Genomic DNA, 17956 nt, shown 5'->3' on the forward strand with positions numbered 1-17956 from the left:
TTACCAGTATTCCATACAATCCACAAGGGCAAGCTGTGGTAGAACGCACTCACTTATATTTAAAAAATTTAATAATTAAACAAAAAGGGGGAATAGGGGAAATGGCCACATCCAACAAGGATGCCTTGGCCCTAGCTCTTTATACAATTAATTTTTTGAACAAGAAAAAGAACGGTAAAACACCTGCAGAAATGCATGCTCAATCAGCTGATAAGGAATCAATACAGTGGATAATGTGGAAGGATTTACAGGACAACCAATGGAAAGGCCCGTTCCCCTTACTCAGAAGAATACGAGGCGCCGTTTGTTTTTTTCCACAGGGTGCGGCACAACCAATATGGACCCCTGAGAGAAGAATTCGGTTGGTAAACCTACCAGCAGAAGAGCTAGAAGAAAAAAACTCTATTTGAGGAAGAAAAACAATGAATAACCAATCCCTGGGATCTTGAATATGGGACATTTTTCAAGGAACTCTGAAGTAGCATGACAAACAAGACAGTCAATAGCATGAAGATCACGCTGAACTTTACACAGGCGCGTATCAACGCCAAAAAATTAAAAAGAAAGGGGGATCTGTGGGGAGCAACTCGGACTATACTGTTACTGGAATTAAGACTTATTCTATGCATCTGCTCTCCCACAATGTGGTGCTGGGAGAGGAGCATACAGCTTCTACCCAGCTGCCCCTTACCAACTTGATAAGCTGCAAGAGCCGCTCCTGATTGGAGGAGAGCGGCGCGCTCGGCGTGTGGGTAGCAGAGCACGGATTGGTGGAGAGGACTATATAGGAGGAGAGAGATGGCATGGTGGTGTGGGTTGGTTGGAGAGTGCGTTGGAGAGTTCGCGGGGAAGTTCGTTACTTCATTCTTTCTCACTTCTCTCTACTCATTCTTGCTTTGGGAGTTTGCTGTTTACTTATTCTTACTTTACTATAGAAAGGACTTGTAAAAAAAGGGAACAACAAGCGTCCGGTCCGGTGTGGCTCCTCCGCGTGCGGAGGAGCAGCAGAAAGCCACTCTGGCAAAAAAGAAAAAAAAAAGGACCTAAATAAAAGATCTCTGTGAGTGAGATCCCAGTAGAAAGAACAGGCCATCAAAGAAGGAGGTACCTTTCTCTGAAGGGAGGAGAGAACTTCCACTTTGACTATGACCTTGTCTAAGTAAGATCGAACTCAGTGAACTCAAGAGGCTTCCATAGCCTTGGCAACTCATGACTAGAGCCCAGGGAGATTTCTGATGCCATAAACAAGAGTGTCAGATTGTTAAGTCAACAACAGGAATAACTGTGTGCTTACTCCTTATGTGGGATCTCTGTCCTTAATGTGTTGTCCAATGTGAAGTAATGCTATAACTAGTACTCAAACAGTATTTTACACTTTATGTTCTGTGTTCTGCAAACTGATGAAATCTTAACTGAATATAAACTAAATCGATCTTCTGTGTATAAAGATAATTGAAAATTAATCTTGATATGAATGGAATGGGAGAGGGAGTGGGAGATGGGAGGGGTGCTGTTGGGAGGGAAGTTATGGGGGGGAAGCCTTTGTAATCCATAAACTGTACTTTGGAAAATTATATTTACTAAATAAAAGTTTAAAAAATTTAAAAATAAAAAAATAAATAAAAATATAGGTAGCAATATTTAATGCTTCTCTTACTGTTCCTGGATTGGATTATAGTATATGTTAATAAACCCTTTTTAAAGATTTATTTATTAATTTGAAAGACAGAATTATAGAGAGACACAGAAATAGACAGAGATGTTCTGTCTGCTGTTTTACTCCCCACGTGGCTGCAAGCAGCTGGAGCTGGGCTAATCCAAAGCCAGGTGCTTCTTCCAGTTCTCCCACATGGATTCAGGGGCCCAAGTATTTGGGCCATCTCCTGCTGCTTTCCCAGGCACATTAGCAGGGAGCTAGATTAGAAGCAGAGCAGCTGGGATATGAACCAGTGCCCATAGGGGATGCCAGCACTGCAGGTGGTGGCTTCACCTTATATGCCACAGCACCAGCTACAGCCTATTCATTTTAAATTAATAACTAAAGATTATCTGCTTTTCAGCCTCCAGGCTTTGGCTTGGCCCAGCCTCTGCTGTTGTGGACATTTGGGGAGTGAACCAGAGGTTGAAAGATCTCTTTTCTTATGTCTCTCCCTCTCTAACCTTGCCTTTCAAATAAATAAATGAGTCTTTGAAATAAAAATACATACACACACACAAACACACACAGTACCAACACAGTGGGTAAAGCCATGGCCTGCTGTGCCAGCATCCCATATGGGTGCTGATTCAAGTCCCAGCTGCTCCACCTACAATCTAGCTCCCTGCTAATGTGCCTGGGAAAGCATCAGAAGGTGGCCCAAGTGCTTGAACTACTGCATTCATGTGGGAGGCCTGCAAGAAGCACCTGGCTTTAGATTGGCTCAGCTGAGGTCAATTTGGGAAGTGAACCAGCAGATGGAAGATCTATCTCTACCACTTCTTTGTAACTCTGCCTTTCAAATAAATAATAGATTTTTAAAATGGGGGAAAAGGGCAGTTTTGTTGCCTTCCCTTTCCTTAGAGTAACATAATCAAAATCTGTTAGGCAAATGAATAAGGGAAATTCTGAGATCATGTATTGACCACAGAAGAGAATGGATTCCTTGTGCATTTTCTGGAAGCCCATGCTAGTTAGAACCAAGGGAAGCATAACAAAAAAGGGGAGGCCTATATCCCTCTTATTTGTCTTCTTTGTTCATTGGAGCAGTGGAGAGTTGAGTAATGTAATATTGGTGTTTGTCTCCATACAGTTCACTTCTATTTAGCTGGTTCTTTTTTATTTTTGCATTTCTTTTTTATTTATTTTAAGAGATTTATTTGAAAGGCATAGAGACAGGGGTCTTCCATCTGCTGGTTTGATCCCCCAATGTTTGGGTGAGGCTGAAGGCCGATGAGCCCCCTTCCAGTTCTCCCATGTGGTGTGGGGTCCAAGCACCTGTCCATCACCACTGCACCTGTTGGCTGGAGTGGGACAGGAATTTGGGCGGCAGGGATTTGAATCAGCAACTGTGATGCAGGCCTTGCAGTTCTGGTTGCACCCCCAAACCATGGTGCCAGCCTTGATAAACTTTTCTTTAAAGTGGAATTAGGGGTAAAAACGATCTGAGGTGCATGTGCAGTTCCATTGTGAGAGGGTCTGAGGCCCCACGGGTGACCAGGGGCCAATAGGAACACCTGCAGCCTTGGCCCGCAGGTCCCAGGCATCTTCCCTCTCCTTCTGCCCCACCCACAGCAGCCCGGCCCAGGCTCCAGTGGTGCCTCAGGTATTTCCACCCCAAACTGGTCAATTCAGGTCACTTTGTGATCCCTGAACAGATTCAGTAATGCATGCTTCTTCTCTACTACAAAGATCTTATGTTGGTCATATTTCCAGTTACCAAAATCAAATCAACTCACACCTGGACTCTGAGTATTCAATGACATTAGTTATCAAAATAAATGTATTCAAATATTCAAAGACCACTTCAAAGCTTAACTGCCTTCAAGAGTTTTTGGCACTGGAACAGCCACTGTGGTTTTCTACACATGAGCACTCACTATTTTATATACCATTTAACAATTCAAACATCACTTCAGCTTCAGAAATACACAACAATAGAATGGATGATTCTACATAATAAACATGTTACATTAGTTTGGACTTAAAATCTAGAACTAAAACCATGTGGTAATATGGATGGATTTAAGGAAAGATGTAGAGCTAGGTAGCTAAGGCCACAGAATCCCAGACCTATTGATTTTAAGTGAGTCTGGAACAACAGCATTCCATTGCATTATCTTCCATCTCAGAGTCCTGCTTTTCCAGTGAGACCCACCCCACTCAGACCATGTATTTCCTGCCTGTGTCTTCACGGTGGTGGAAGCTGTTCTGATACAGGCATCTCCTGGATAGTCACCAGCTTCCTGATTTACTACCTGAACTGGAATCAACAGTTGTGAGGGATGTTTCCCAAACACCCAGGCTGAACTGAATGTTCGTCTCTGGCAGTCAAAAACTTCTGCCTTAGGAAACAGAACATGTCCTCTACTCTGGGGCTCCTTTTTCTTCTCATGGGGTTCTGTGGTGATCTGTGGTTTTCAACACAAGTCCTGGGAGCATTCTGACTCAAAAGAAAGACCAGGGATGAGAGTTCTTTCTGGGGGCTGGTGTTGTGGCATAGCAAGTTACACTGCTGCCTGCAGCACTAACATCCCACATGGATGCCAGTTTGACTCCCAGCTGCTCTACTTCTTCCCTAGCTCCTTGCTGGGTAAAGCAGCAGAGAATGTCCCAAGCACTTGGTCCTCTGCCCCCACATGGGAGACCTGGAGGAAGCTGCTGGCTTCAGCCTGGCCCAGCCCTGGCCATTGTGGCCATTTAGGGAGTGAGTCAGCAGATGGACCTCTGTGTTTCCTCTCTTTTTCTCTCTGTAACTATGCCTTGCAAATAAATACAACTTCAGAAAGTTATTCTCCATCAAGTAATACACCCTTTTCCAGGCAGTTGTAAAGCTGGGAGTCATAGCTTCTTTTATATTTTGGATAATAAGAGTTCTGGTTTGAAAGCATGTTCATCTGAGACAAAGATCACTCATTATCCTTTGTTAGAGAAGGGGGCTCTGCTCTTTGAAAGTGAAAATTAGAAGCGGTAATGTGTGATGAGCTCCACCTGCCAGGTCTGGGGAGACTTATTTGAAAGACAGGATACCAGGAGAGGAAGCTTTTCAGATTCCCTGGCCCTTGCTTTAGTCTTATGTCTTTACTTCTTTTGTTGCATCTTGATGTCAAGAGTGTGCTCTTTATGCTGAAATGAGGAATTGTGTCTTACCTCTTTTGGGCCTTTTTCTAAGAAGAGTGTATATATTTTTCTTGCATATAAGGATGGCTTCTGGGGTGGGTGGATCTTTCTTGGAAGTTTTCACAAGCCAGCCAGTAGCCTATATTTTCTTCACAGAATTCAGTTTTTAGAAAAGCCTCCAATACAGCCAGACCATCTGTATGTAGGGAAGAGCAGGCAGAAAAATAAAAAGAAACATGAGGAATATGAGGAAGCTAATGATCAAATAATCCCTTGTACTTTTCTAGTACTAGGATTAGCTATTCTCGTTTTTACTCAATCCTGTAATCCTGCGGATTTAGCTCTTTAAAGACAAAGATGCCTGTAGGCAAAATACTTCATTGGTTCCATACTACTAAAACAGAAATACTTCAGTTTGTTTTAGTGCCAAAAATGTATTTACAGGAGAGGCATAAATCCTCAGGGAACTAAGTCTCTTGCAAATACTGCATGCAATGAAAAGCATCCTCAGCCTCAACCAAGAGCACTGCCATTGCAGAGCTGAAGGGTGATTTATCTTCCCCACCTGGTGTGAATATGCTGCAAAATAAGCGGAGATAAACAGACCTTCTAGGTTAAGTCAAATTCTCCCTGTTGAGCTGCTGATTTGAGGACACAGCCTTTCTGCACTCTTGTGATACTTGCAATGGATTCAATTCAAGCCTAATTCACAATTGCTGGCCAGCAGCTCCTGGAATGCTTCTGACCACAACAGTGCTTCCTTCGGGGAAGGTCTGCAAGAGCAGTTCTCTAATGAGTTGTGCTCAGAGCAGTTCCCCTCCCAGCTCAGCAGTGAGCTCTTCAGATTGCAAACACAGGAATCTCAACTTACTTGATGAAAGCTTGCTACCTGCTTTTCTTGCCAATTGTGGCCTTCCCAGGAATGGTGGAGTTTTGCCATAGGTAGCTCAACCCGGTCTTCAGTACTCTTATTCTTACAAAAAAAAAAAAAAAAAGACAATTCAGTAAGTGGTCATCCTTGAATACACTACTGAGCCTGAAAGCATTTTTACCAAATAAAGTCGCCCAATAGCTATAAACCAAAAGCCAACAACAGGCTTACCCACCTAATATTACACTCAGCCCCGAAGTACTAAGCAGTTTCATCAGTTCCTCAGAATGTAACTATGCTGTGAGCACTAAAGATAGGACTGCCCAAATTTTAATTATCAATACACTGCACAGCTAATAAGGCAGATGCTGTCTCTGGCCCACAAAAGGAGACAGTTTCCCTGCAAGGTTAATCACAATTGGGAGACATTTTGCACCTGATGGAACCTGCAGCAGTACTGCCTTGAGCCTACTCCTCTCCTTCCCTTTCCACCTTTAGTCCTGGATGGGCCAGAGACCATGCACAGGAGGTGCCATTGGTCACCCGTGGCCCCCTGTCTACCTGCAATGCTCCTGGTAGGAAGATGCTGCAGAACAGTGATTTGTCCCATGATTGTCACTGTGTGAGATCAGCCCATCATGAGAAAATGACCATGGATTCAAATGAGATATCAACCGCAGAAGCACTTCCCCCAGCATCAGTGCAGGAGGGTGGATGATGGAAGGCACAGCATGGCCAGGACTCTAGGGACCCTGCAGGACTCTGCTGCCCTGGATGCCTATAGCAGGCAGCTGCATGAGGCCCAGTGTGCCAACAGCGCCCTCCTACGAAACCCTTCCCCCTGTCTGCCCATACAGACCACACAGATGCTGTGTCAGTGAGTAAATCAGCACCGCGCACTTGGTTTTCCTGATGAGACTTGGCCTTCATTACTTCCCCAAGCGCAGCACGTGCTGCAAGCCTCAGCCAGCAGGGCCAGCGGGAGAGGTGGCAACTACCAGCTGCCCAACAATGACCACCGCCTTTATAGCCAGCCTACATGGGGCGGGTCTGGCAGCACTGGTCCTGCCCCAGGGCAGGAAGGATTGGCCCGAGGTTCCCCACTGGGTGGAGCCTGAGCTGTCCTGCAGCAGATTCTGGAAGCAAGAGAGCTGCTGATGGCTGAGGCCCTGGCTCAGAGCACACTTAGTGAGACCCCATGCCCGGCAAGGGCGCTGGGGCCCTGGACTTTCCCAGGCTGCAGTCCTAGGGTGGAGGCTTACTCAGCCCTCCTTCCCCAGCCCTGCCCACAGGTGGAGCGGGGTTCCCATGGGGGCATCTTCCTTCATGGGAGCATGGGTGAACCCCAAATGCCGCGACTCCCAGTTCTGAGTGCTGGCCCGCAGCCTTCCGGGAGGGAGTAGGATACAGAGACTTTGTGGGGAGGTGACACTTGAGCTGGGCCTGTATTTTGGGTTTGCTCTGGATGCACAACCCAGCGCGCCTGGACCTGCTGGTCTGCTGCAGGCCTCCTGGAGGCTCTGGGAGCTGGGCGTCCTGGTGGCAAGGGCAGGAGGGTGGGAGGTCGAGGCGCTGAGCTCCCGCTGGGTGCACCAGGCACTTTGGAGCTGTTCAGAGTAAGGAGTTGAGGTCACCTCCTGAACCACTGCTGGTCCCAAACTCCTGGTTTGGGATTTTCCAGAACCTGAAGTAGGGGTGTGGTGGGGGTGGTAGTGGTTGGCTTCAATGCACTGTATTTGTGAATTCTTCAAACACAGCTTCTCCCTACTCCTGCAGGCTTTCAAGTGATTGACGAGGACAGAGTCCCTCCACTGCAAAGTGACTGAAGTTTGGAAACTACGTCCAGAACATCACAGTGTGTATTCAGCTGATCATCCTTCAGGCCTGCAGGTGGACAGCAAGAGCAACAGTAAGATATTAACTACTGTAGATACTCTCCTTTCTTTCCAGTAGACCCACCAAAAGAGAATGGGAGATGAGTACTTGAACATTGGAACCAGTCAGCATGCTAGGGTGAGCTGCCAGTACTTGGAGCTCAGGAGTGGACATGGAGAGCAAAACATGCATTGTAACTAAAGAGGACAGTAAGGCATTTTACTGTGAAAAGGGAAATCATTTAAAAGTGAGCAAGACACCTTAAGGAAATGTCTGTATAGTTATTTTTGTTTATTTGCAAGGCAGAGAGAGCCCTTCCATTTATTGCTCATTCCTCAAATGTCTGCACCAACCAGAGCTGGGTCAGGCTGAAGCCAGGAACTCAGTGTGGGTCTCCCACACAGGTGGCAGGGACTCAAGTACTTGAGCCATCAGCTGCTGCCTCCCAGGGTTCTGTTAGCAGGAAGCCAGAAGCAGAAGCAGGGCTAGGGCTTGAGCCCTGAGAATTCTGACTGGGATGTGGAAGGCTTTACCACTATGCCAAACACATGCTCCAGTAAGCTGTTTCAACACGTTTGCAAATTGTAAGAATGTGGTTTTAAATATATGCTCTTCATCTTAAAAATTTGCATAATCTTATATTCAGTTTCATGATTCAATACTTATTATTAAATACAAGTAACATTTAGATACATGCTTTCCTCACCAATACAAACCTCAGTAATTTTTTCACTTAGAACCTTGAATATTAGCATTCATTCAGACTGAAGTTCACTCATAAGCTGGGAATTCTGACAAAGAGACAGTAGGGAAAAAATCTAGATGTGTATCTGATACCTAATAAGGTTCTGAACCTGATTGACAGAATCTGAGTAACTGTTCAGAGAGTGACTTCATACCTCTCCCCTCTGTAATGAGAAGACTGTGTCCTTTGGCCACTTTCACATGATGTTATGTAAATTTTACCTGAAAAGCCTTTTATAAATTCTGAAGTGCCATACAGAAGCATATATGCATTTCCATATGTGTGAAAAAAGGCAATGTCAAAGGCATAGCTATTCCAGAGAGAAGTTAGGAGGATTAGCTCAGTTTTTAAGTGTGTAAGTACCATTAAATATCAACATATTTGAAATAGATTTATATATAGAGTGTGGAGTTCATGATAGATATTTAATAAATGCACTCTGGATAATAAGCAAATATCAGAAATAATGCCACACCCATCAGTGTTTAAACTCTTCAGACAGCTCCATGCCAGGGAAGTGCAGTGATCCCTGTAAATTAACAAAAATCAATCTGTGTATACCCATGGAAGCCACTGGTTTATATGCAGCCTATATAGAGGTTTTTGTGTTTAGTTAAATTACTTGATTTTTTAATGAATGCTTTCAGACTGATACCTGATGCTGAGTGGCAGACAATTTTTTCTGAAAAGTATGTGGTTGAGAAATATAAATATAAATCAGTTTATAATTTTTGTGTCTGAATATTTTTATGCATTGAGACAGTACCTGCAATAATCAGAAGACTTTTCCTCAAAAAGTTGCTACATTGATGCATCTTCATTTATGTATGTAATGTATGTTTAGGTAAAAGGAAGAGAGAGAGAGAGAGAGAGAGAGATCTATCTTTCATCTGCTGGCTCACTTCCAGATGGCCACAAAAGCTGGGGCTGAGCCAGGCCGAAGCCAGGACCCTGGAAGTCTGCCCCAGTCCCCCATGGGGGTGCAGGAACCCAAACACTTGGGCAATCTTTGCTGCTTTCCCAAGCAAAGAGCTGGACGAGAAGTGAAGGAGGTGAGTCTCAAAGCAGTGCCATAAGGCATGCTGCTGTTGCAGTTGGCAACTTACTCCTTTGTGCCACAACGCTGGCCCTGGATTGATGACATATTGAAGTGCTGCCACTGGCTTTTGGCTAAATAGGATGACTTAACGTGTTTTCCACTCTGTGGAAGAGGAACAAATAAGGCAGTTGGTTGTAAAAGTTGCCCATGGAAACCACAGCCTGAGAAAGATGAATCAACTCACCTTGCATTTTCCACGTTGCATCTACACCACCCTTTTCTGGACAAACATCTGATTGTATGCCCTTGTGATGGAGGTTCTCAGGGTGCTGGAACTTTTTGTAATTTTTTTAAAAATATAGATTAAGAAGAAGGCAAATAAACAAAAAATTACAAACTGCTGCCAATACCAAGAAGAGATTATTGAGCGTAAAAGGTCACCTGTTGGAGCTAGCACTATGGCACATCAGGTTAAAGCCCTGGCCTGAAATACAGGCATCCCATATGAGTGCTGGTAGAGTCCCAGCTGCTCCACTTCCAGTCCAGCCTCCTGCTAATGCACCTGGGAAAACATTATAGGATGGCCCAAGTCCTTGGGCCCTTTTGCTCATGTGGAGACCCAGAAAAAGCTCCTGGCTCCTGGCTTCTGATCAGCTCACTCTCTACCTCTCCATATAACTTTTTCAAATGAATAAAATATTTTTTTTAAAAAAGGTATCCTGCCATACTTCTTTCTTCCCTGTTAATTCCTAGGAATTAAAAATTGTTACAGGGCCAGCACTGTGGCAAAATGGGTTATAGCAACACCTGCAGCACTAGCATCCTCTATGGGCACCATTGCATGTTCTACTTCTGATGCAGGTCTCTGAAAACATACTGGGAAAACAGTAGAATATGGTAGAAATCCTTGAGTCTTGCACCCAAGCGAGAGACCTCGATGAAATTTCCCTGACCCCTGGCTTTTTTTTTTTAAAGATTTGTTTATTTATTTGAAAGAGTTACAAACACCCACCCACACACACACACACACACAGAGAGAGAGAGAGAGAGAGAGGTCTTCCATCTGATGGTTTACTCCCCAGCTGGTTGCAATGGCTGGAGCTGCGCTGATCTGAAGCCAGGAGCTAAAAGCTTCAAGTTCTCCCATGCATGTGCATGGGCCCAAGCACTTGGGACATTTTCTACTGCTTTCTCAGGACATAGCCAGGAGCTAGATCAGAAGTGGAGCAGCAAGGACTCAAACCAGTGCCCATATGGGATGCCCATAATGTTTTCTTTAATTGGAGAAATGTTCCTTTGATAGAATGAGCGTATGACCCCACAATATTCTCTACTTACTCATAATAGGGTCTGAAATGTAAAAGTCATGATTAATTTCTTAGAAGAAAATTTACATACCCAGAAGCAAAGAGTGAAAATTAACCTTTTGTTTTTCTCATGAATGAATCAGAGTTTCAAAACTAATACTTAACTTGTATTTTAGAGGAGTTAATGACTTAACCATCTCTTCTATTAGAAATACTACGTTGTGGCCAGTGCTGTGGCACAGCAGGTTAAAGCACTGGTCTCAAGTGCCAGCATCCCATATGGGCTCCGGTTCTAGTCCCAGCTGCTCCTCTTCTGATCCAGCTCTCTGCTATGGCCTGGGAAAGCAATAGATGGCCCACATCTTTGGGCTGTTCTGAAGCTCTTAGCATAGTGAACATATATTAGATTCTCATTATTGAAATCTTTAGAAATGTCAGAAAGCATGTAACTTTCTTTAATGATCTGAAACAGAGATGAGATCCATAAGGGCAGAACTGCTCAGCAGCCACACTGCAGGAATATGTATCTTTCTGACGATATCTTCATCTGCTTCTTGCAGTTGCAGCTAGTCTATGAGCTCTTGGTCTGTTTTCTGCCCTTGGGAGGGCCTAGGGTGCTCTATATTGTCTGTAAGGATTCAAAATTTGTTGTATATTAGTGTCTAATCATAAAATTTCCAAAGTGACAAGCTGGATGTAATAAACTATTCCAGACTGCAAAAAAAAAAAAAACCACAAAAAACAAGAAAATACAAACATGGTGTACTGTCTATAAAGTACAGCGGTAGATCTGTATTATAGAGATACACATCTCTACACAATTCTCTGTTTCTTTCCCTCTGAAAGTCTACATTCAGCTCTCGATGGTGTGATTACTTAGGAATAGATTTTATATACTTACTTTCATAATCAGTGAACTCGGAATTATTAGTGTAGTATTGAGGATTGTACTGACTAAAACACTATGTTTATTCCATGTTAAATAACATCATCGTAACTTTGGATTCCATTTGTCCTGCTACTGATGTATTCACAGGAGGGGGAGGTGGGAGGAAAACCCAAGATCCATCAGGGTGGAGGAGGAATGTCAGAGGCTGTGGTTCTATTGTACTGCAGCTTGGGTTCTGGAAGAACACATTAATGCACCCAGATGGTTTGAAGCTAACTGAAGGGCTATGTTCTGTACAATTGTCTGTGGTGCTGCATTTTCATTTATGTAAAATTTATTTTCTTCAAGTAATATATTAATTTGGATGAAAATGAAGATGTTAAGGAATTTTCAGAATGGGTCTGTTTAACCCTCATTGGCTTTGTTTTTAGGCACTTAACTCAGAAAAGAAAAGATAGAAAAATACGTTTTGGGTTCTCTTCATCTGTACCACGGCACTCTTTGGTTAAGATTTGTCATTTTGTCATATTTGATTCTCTAGACTCCCTGAAAAATCCCCTACTTCATTAGATGGAGTCCGTGTCTCACCATGGCAGTGAAATGTTCCAGCTTTGCATTTAGCTAGGCCGTGGACACATGCCATGGCACTTGCCAGCCAATTGTGTCAGGGGCATCATCTGAATCAGAATTACTTGCATGAAAACAAGGAGTTGCAGATTCTTCCAGTGAAAGTGGAGAGGAGCAAGAGCTGCAGAACATTGCCAGGGTTGAATGTGCCATGGGATGCCATGTGGTGGCTGGTGTCTGGGGTGCTGGTTCTGCAGAAGATAGGGCTTATGGGGGCTGGTGCTGTGGTATAGCAGGTGAGGCTGCCTCCTGCAGTGCCAGCATCCCATATGGTCACCGGTTGGAGTCCAGCCTGCTCCACTTCCAATCCAGGTGTGCTGTGGCCTGAGAAAGCAGTAGAAAATGGCCCATGTCCTTGGACCCCTGAACCCACATGGGAGACCTGGAAGAAGCTCCTAGCTCCTGGCTTTGGATCAGCTCTGCTCTGGCCATTGCATCCAATTGGGGAGTAAACCAGCAGATGGACGATTCTCTCTCTCTCTCTCTCTCTCTCTCTCTCTCTCTCTCTGCCTCTCCTCTCTCTGTAATTCTGACTTTCAAATAAATAAATCTTTTTTTTTAAAAAAAGCTTATGCTTAAGGGTAGTGTTCATGGAAAATGTGTGGGACATTTTTCAGCAAGATTTTAGATGAATTTTCCAACCCCTGAACCTCCTAGAGATTGGAATAGACTTCTAATGCGTAACTTCCACTTATGCTTAATTAGGTTTTTGTTTTGAATTGTTTTTGATGAAATAGCAAGGAATTCTGAGTTATAGACTTCCTATTTCAGAGACAGAAGAACACTGATGCCTGCATTATAATTAAATAATGCCTATCACCCTTTCTTAAGCAACAAATGATCACAGATTCTCTCTTTGCTGCTAAGTAATGAGCATGGTGATTCTTCCCACCGTAACCACCTTCCCACCTACACTCCCTCCCCTCTTCCTCCTTCCTCTCCTATTGACATGGAATGCCTTACATAGCTAGGCTGAACTTTTAATCCACTTGGCCCTAGGTGTTCATACACTTCAACTGTGTGTAATTATTCATATTCCCTTTTTATGACCAAGCTTATGTCAGAACGACAAATTATATATTCACCTAATACTGAGAGTCATCAAATTGATTTCTATTTTCTTCTCTCTTAGGCAGTTCTTGAGGGGCAGAAATATTTATTTTGTATATCATGTATTTATTCAACTAAAAGACTGACTGTCAAGATGCTGAGTTTTAGTGTCAAAGCAAATATGTTTCTAGACCCCATGAAGTTTACAGTCTGGCAAGAAAGAGCCATCTACCCAAAGAATATTGTTTAACATAGTAAATGCTGGGGTGAAGTCAGTGGATAAAGATGGAAGCATTCTTAATCTAGCACTAGCTCTAATCCCATGATCTCTAATTGAGAGAAGTAATCAGAAACACCGAACTCCATGTTACCCAGTTATCTCTTTGAATTTCTGATTAAAAAATAAAACATATCAAACAACACACAAATACCTAGGAGTGCATAATATTTATATACTATCTTGATATTAAAAATAAGAACAAATAACCATGAAAAATAGCAACTTTGAATCTCCTTTGTTTTCTAGACAAGTTATAATCCTATGTGGTTCTTTACAGTACATTATTACCATAAATTACAGTACATCATTACAGTAAATTATTACAGTAAATAATTACAGTAAATTATTTTTGTAGGTACTCTTCATCTCTCTCACATTTTTCCATTTGATAAATCAGATTTTAAAAACTGAGACACAAGACAAAAGAAATATCTTTAAGCTAGTATTATATATTGATTGACATTCTAAAAAACAGTTATTTATTTATTTGAAAGTCACAGTTACACAGAGAGGAAGGGGAGAGAGAGAGAGAGAGAGAAGCATCTTCCATCTTTTGGTTCACTCACCAATTGGTCACAATGGCTGGAGCTGTACAGCTCCAATGCCAGCAGTCAGGAGCTTCTTCTGGGTCTCCCACACAGATGCAGCTGCCCAAGGACTTCGGCCATCTTCCACCGCTTTCCCTGGCCATAGCAGAGAGTTGGATCGAAAGCAGAGTAGCCGGGTTCAACCTCCACCCATATGGAATGTCAATGCTTTACATGCTATGCCACAGTGCTGGCCCCTTGATTGGCCTTTAACTTAGACTTTTTTATGATATTAAAAAACACCATGCTTTTCTAAGCTCTTTCCATTCAGTTTCTATTTTGTAAACTCCAGATAATACTGTCCCCAGAATTAATCTAAGGTATAAATGCTATGATATAAGGCATTTAAACCCTTAACCTGTCTCTTTGAATACGCAGCTATGTTAGCTCTGTGTCCATTCTTCTGTCTCTGTACTAGATGAATAAAAAGACAGTTTAAAATGATTTGAAAAGAACTATAAGGGGTCGGTGCTGTGCTGCTGCTGCCAATTGGGGAGTGAACCAGCAGATGGTAAACCTCTCTCTCTCTCTCTGTCTCTGCCTCTCCTTCTCTGTAACTCTGACTTCCAAATAAATCAATAAATCTTAAAAGAACTATAAACATCAATAAAACACAAATGAAAATTGTATTCTCAAAACTGGATATTAAACCATGCCTTCTACACCTCTGTTAAAAGCTACATTCTATCATAGTCATTTATGATTTCTAGGGCCAAAGTAGTAAATAAGATTTTTCTGGAAGAGACAGAGGTTATGAGGGAGCCAGGATTTGGGGTCAGTTAGCAGCAGTGAGTGTCACTCTTTCAGATTTGATTCAGGAAAGGAAGAAAGCAACTGATCCCTGAGATTTTGGTGGGGGGAAGGAAAGGAAGGAGGGACTGAATAAAAGCAAAGGCCCTCTGGTTGTGGGCACCCACCCCTGACTACAGCCTTTGGGAGGGCCAGCTGGTGTCTCTATGGATGATGTGGCCTGTACTCCATTTCCCAGAGTTCCCAGGAGCTCAGATGTATTATGCCTTCTGAATGCCTGTGCACATGTGCATGCTGCTGCCATTCCCTGGGGCCTGAGTTGGAACAGAGGGAGTTCATTCCCTGATCAGGGTCAGCCCTGGGGGCTGTGCTTCTCCTTCTCTGGCATTTACTGCATCTCCTGCTCTGCACGTGCGATCCCAGGGAGTTTCCAAGTGCTCACCCCGAGCCTGCCTCCTGCTGCATCTTCCCTCTTCATCATTCACCTGTGGGTCCCACTTACCAGGGAGTCTCTTCCCGCCACTCCCCGAATCGCTCCCCGTGTGTCCAGAAGAAAGGGTACCTCGTCCAGGGACTTTCTGCTGCAGGTTTGGCATGCAGGAAGGGGCAGGACATGTGTGGGAGAAGGGTGGGTGCCAGGGAGCCATAGATCATGGCAGCTTCCCCCGAGGTCAGGACTGGGACCCGGGCTGTTCTGTCTCCCACCTCCACTTCCCAGGCTCCCAGTGCCTGGAATCTCTCCTGCAGGACCTCACCCAAACTGTCCCTAATGCACTTTATTTAGTGGTTACAGGAGAGAGGGGGCAGCATTCTGGGAACATGCACACGCAGGGAAGGAAGGCAGAAAGACTCCAGCTCTCCACAGTTAAATAAGCTGGGTTCCCACTGTGGGTGGTCTCAGAATGCAGTCTGGCCAGGCCTCTTGATGTTTACTGGACTGGTTCCTGCAGGGTGGGTCTGGGTGGCCTTCAGCAGGGAGCCTGGGGCAGCAGAGGGGTGGGCAGGAGGATCTGACTAGGTTCTGCCCCACTGCTCTCATCCTGCACCTCATCTTCCTGGTGGGGAGCAGTGTGAAGTGTGCATTGATCCCTCTCAAGTATTAATTATCAGACTTTTCCAATGTGGAATTTGAAGCTGTTCCAGAAACCTGGGGTGGGAAAACTCCCTTCTTTCAAACAGGCACAGAGACAGTGGAGGATCCAAGGAGTTTCTATTAATGGCCCTAGGCTCAGCTGGAATGATTTCCTGAGAATTGTGCATCAAATTCAAGTTTCTTAGCTGTTACAGCATTGGTGGGTTTAAATGGCAGCCTTCATGACTTAGGTCCACATTTCCAATGGTCAGTGGGTCCAGTATGTTTGTAAAAGAGATGCCGGGGACAGATTTATTAGGATAGATTTATGACTGGAGTTTACAGAAGCAGAACTTAGGACATCTTCCCTCCCTAGATAAGATTTCAGTGGGCAGCTGTTTCACTCGTTAATTGTGAGCATCCACTTTTAAAGGTTTGTGTTGGATGTGGTCCACTTCTCTTTCTTTGATGATTTATTTGGCTGCTTTTCATTTTCTGTCTTCAGCTATTTCTTCTCCTGTTAGCAAGGCTGTCAACTGTTTTGACCTGACGCTGATCCCTTTGCAAAGTGAGAAGGGAACTAAAATTAATGCAAGTCTACTGTGTTGTCAATAACTGGAGCTACTTTTTTAAAGATTTATTTATTCATTTGAAAGAGTTACACAGAGAGAGGAGAGAGAGAGAAAGAGAGAGAGACGTCTTCTGTCCAATGGTTCCCTCCCCAATTGGTAGCAACAGCTGGAGCTGTGCCAGTCTGAAGCCAGGAGCTTCTTCTGGGATGAAGCTGTTTTTTAAAATAATTATTTATTTATTTGAAAGGCAGAGTTACAGAGTGGTAGAAACAGAAATCAATGGTTGGAGCTGTTTGGATCCACAACCAGAAGCCAGGAGCTTTGTCCAGGTCTCATAGGTGGGTGCAGGAGATGAGGGATTTGGGCCATCTTCTACTGTTTTCCCAGGCCACAGCAGAGAGCTGGATGGGAAGTGCAGCAGCCAGGATCCCAACCGGCACCCATATAGGATGCTGACACTGCAGGCAGTAGCTTTACCCACTATGCAACAGTGTTGCCCACTAACTGGAGCCCTTTTAATCTGAGTTTGCATAAAGTGGAGAATTACAACATCATAAATACAGATAAGTAACATCTTTTTCTCTGCCCAGTACTTTACAGTTACCCAGTGATCCACTGAGAATCTTACATTCCACACTGTGTAAATAAGAAGGTCAGTTACTTATCTTATTTTGGGTTCTGTGGTTAAACCCATGACATTTTTAAAATGGGAGGATATTAGTTCTACAATTTCATAAAGACTGCTCTGTGGAAGCATCAATAGAAGTTATAACTGTGAGAGTGGTAAGAAAGAAGAGGGGAAGAAATAAGTGCCCCTTACTCCACTCAGAGATGTCCACAAATGGAGTAGAAGATGTGCCCTTGAAAACTATGGCTGACTTTCTGGGACAAACTGTGTTTGAGTGCTTCACATGTTCTTATAGAAAGGTGTTGCCACCAGGTTATTAGTATATTTATTTAGTTAGTTTTTAAAGATTTATTTATTTATTTGAAAATCAGAGCTACACAGAGAGAGAAGGAGAGACAGAGAGAGAGAGAGAGAGAGAGAGAGAGATATGTCTTCCATCAGGTTCATTTCCCCAGATAATACTACATCATTGTGAACTTTGCTCAGTTCCTGACCTATACCTTTCCTTTAACCTAGTACTTTGCCATGTAGTAGCCCATGAAAACTGCAGACTGCATAAATGAATGAATATTTGGAGGGTTGTGATTTCTTAGAGGAACATCATGAGACAGAAGGAATAAAACAAAACAAAAGTATCCTCCGTATATAGAAGATATACTGTTTTTGCAAGCTATAGAGAAGAGGAAGAAGAAGGAAAGTAGTGAGACTGGAAAGGTTGTGGCAAAGGTAATAGGCACTAGTCAAGAATTCAACAAGCCCATTAGGAAAGTATTTTTTTTATTTTTTTTATTTTCTTTTTTTTATCTTTTATTTAATGAATATAAATTTCCAAAGTACGACTCATGGGT

General features: G+C 43.5%; 1 long non-coding RNA gene across 1 annotated transcript in view; it reads left to right on the forward strand.

Moving 5' to 3' along the window:
* The first annotated feature begins 7477 nt into the window (after positions 1 to 7477).
* LOC149120935 (uncharacterized) overlaps positions 7478 to 17956 on the forward strand; it is a 32653-nt gene continuing 22174 nt past the window's right edge. Inside the window, exon 1 of the long non-coding RNA XR_016225209.1 lies at positions 7478 to 7596. This is a non-coding gene — a long non-coding RNA (uncharacterized LOC149120935). The remainder of the gene's footprint in view (positions 7597 to 17956) is intronic.

The sequence above is a fragment of the Oryctolagus cuniculus genome, chromosome 18 (assembly GCF_051225735.1).
Source record: "Oryctolagus cuniculus isolate XC-2025 breed Fujian yellow rabbit chromosome 18, ASM5122573v1, whole genome shotgun sequence".
NCBI lineage: Eukaryota > Metazoa > Chordata > Mammalia > Lagomorpha > Leporidae > Oryctolagus > Oryctolagus cuniculus.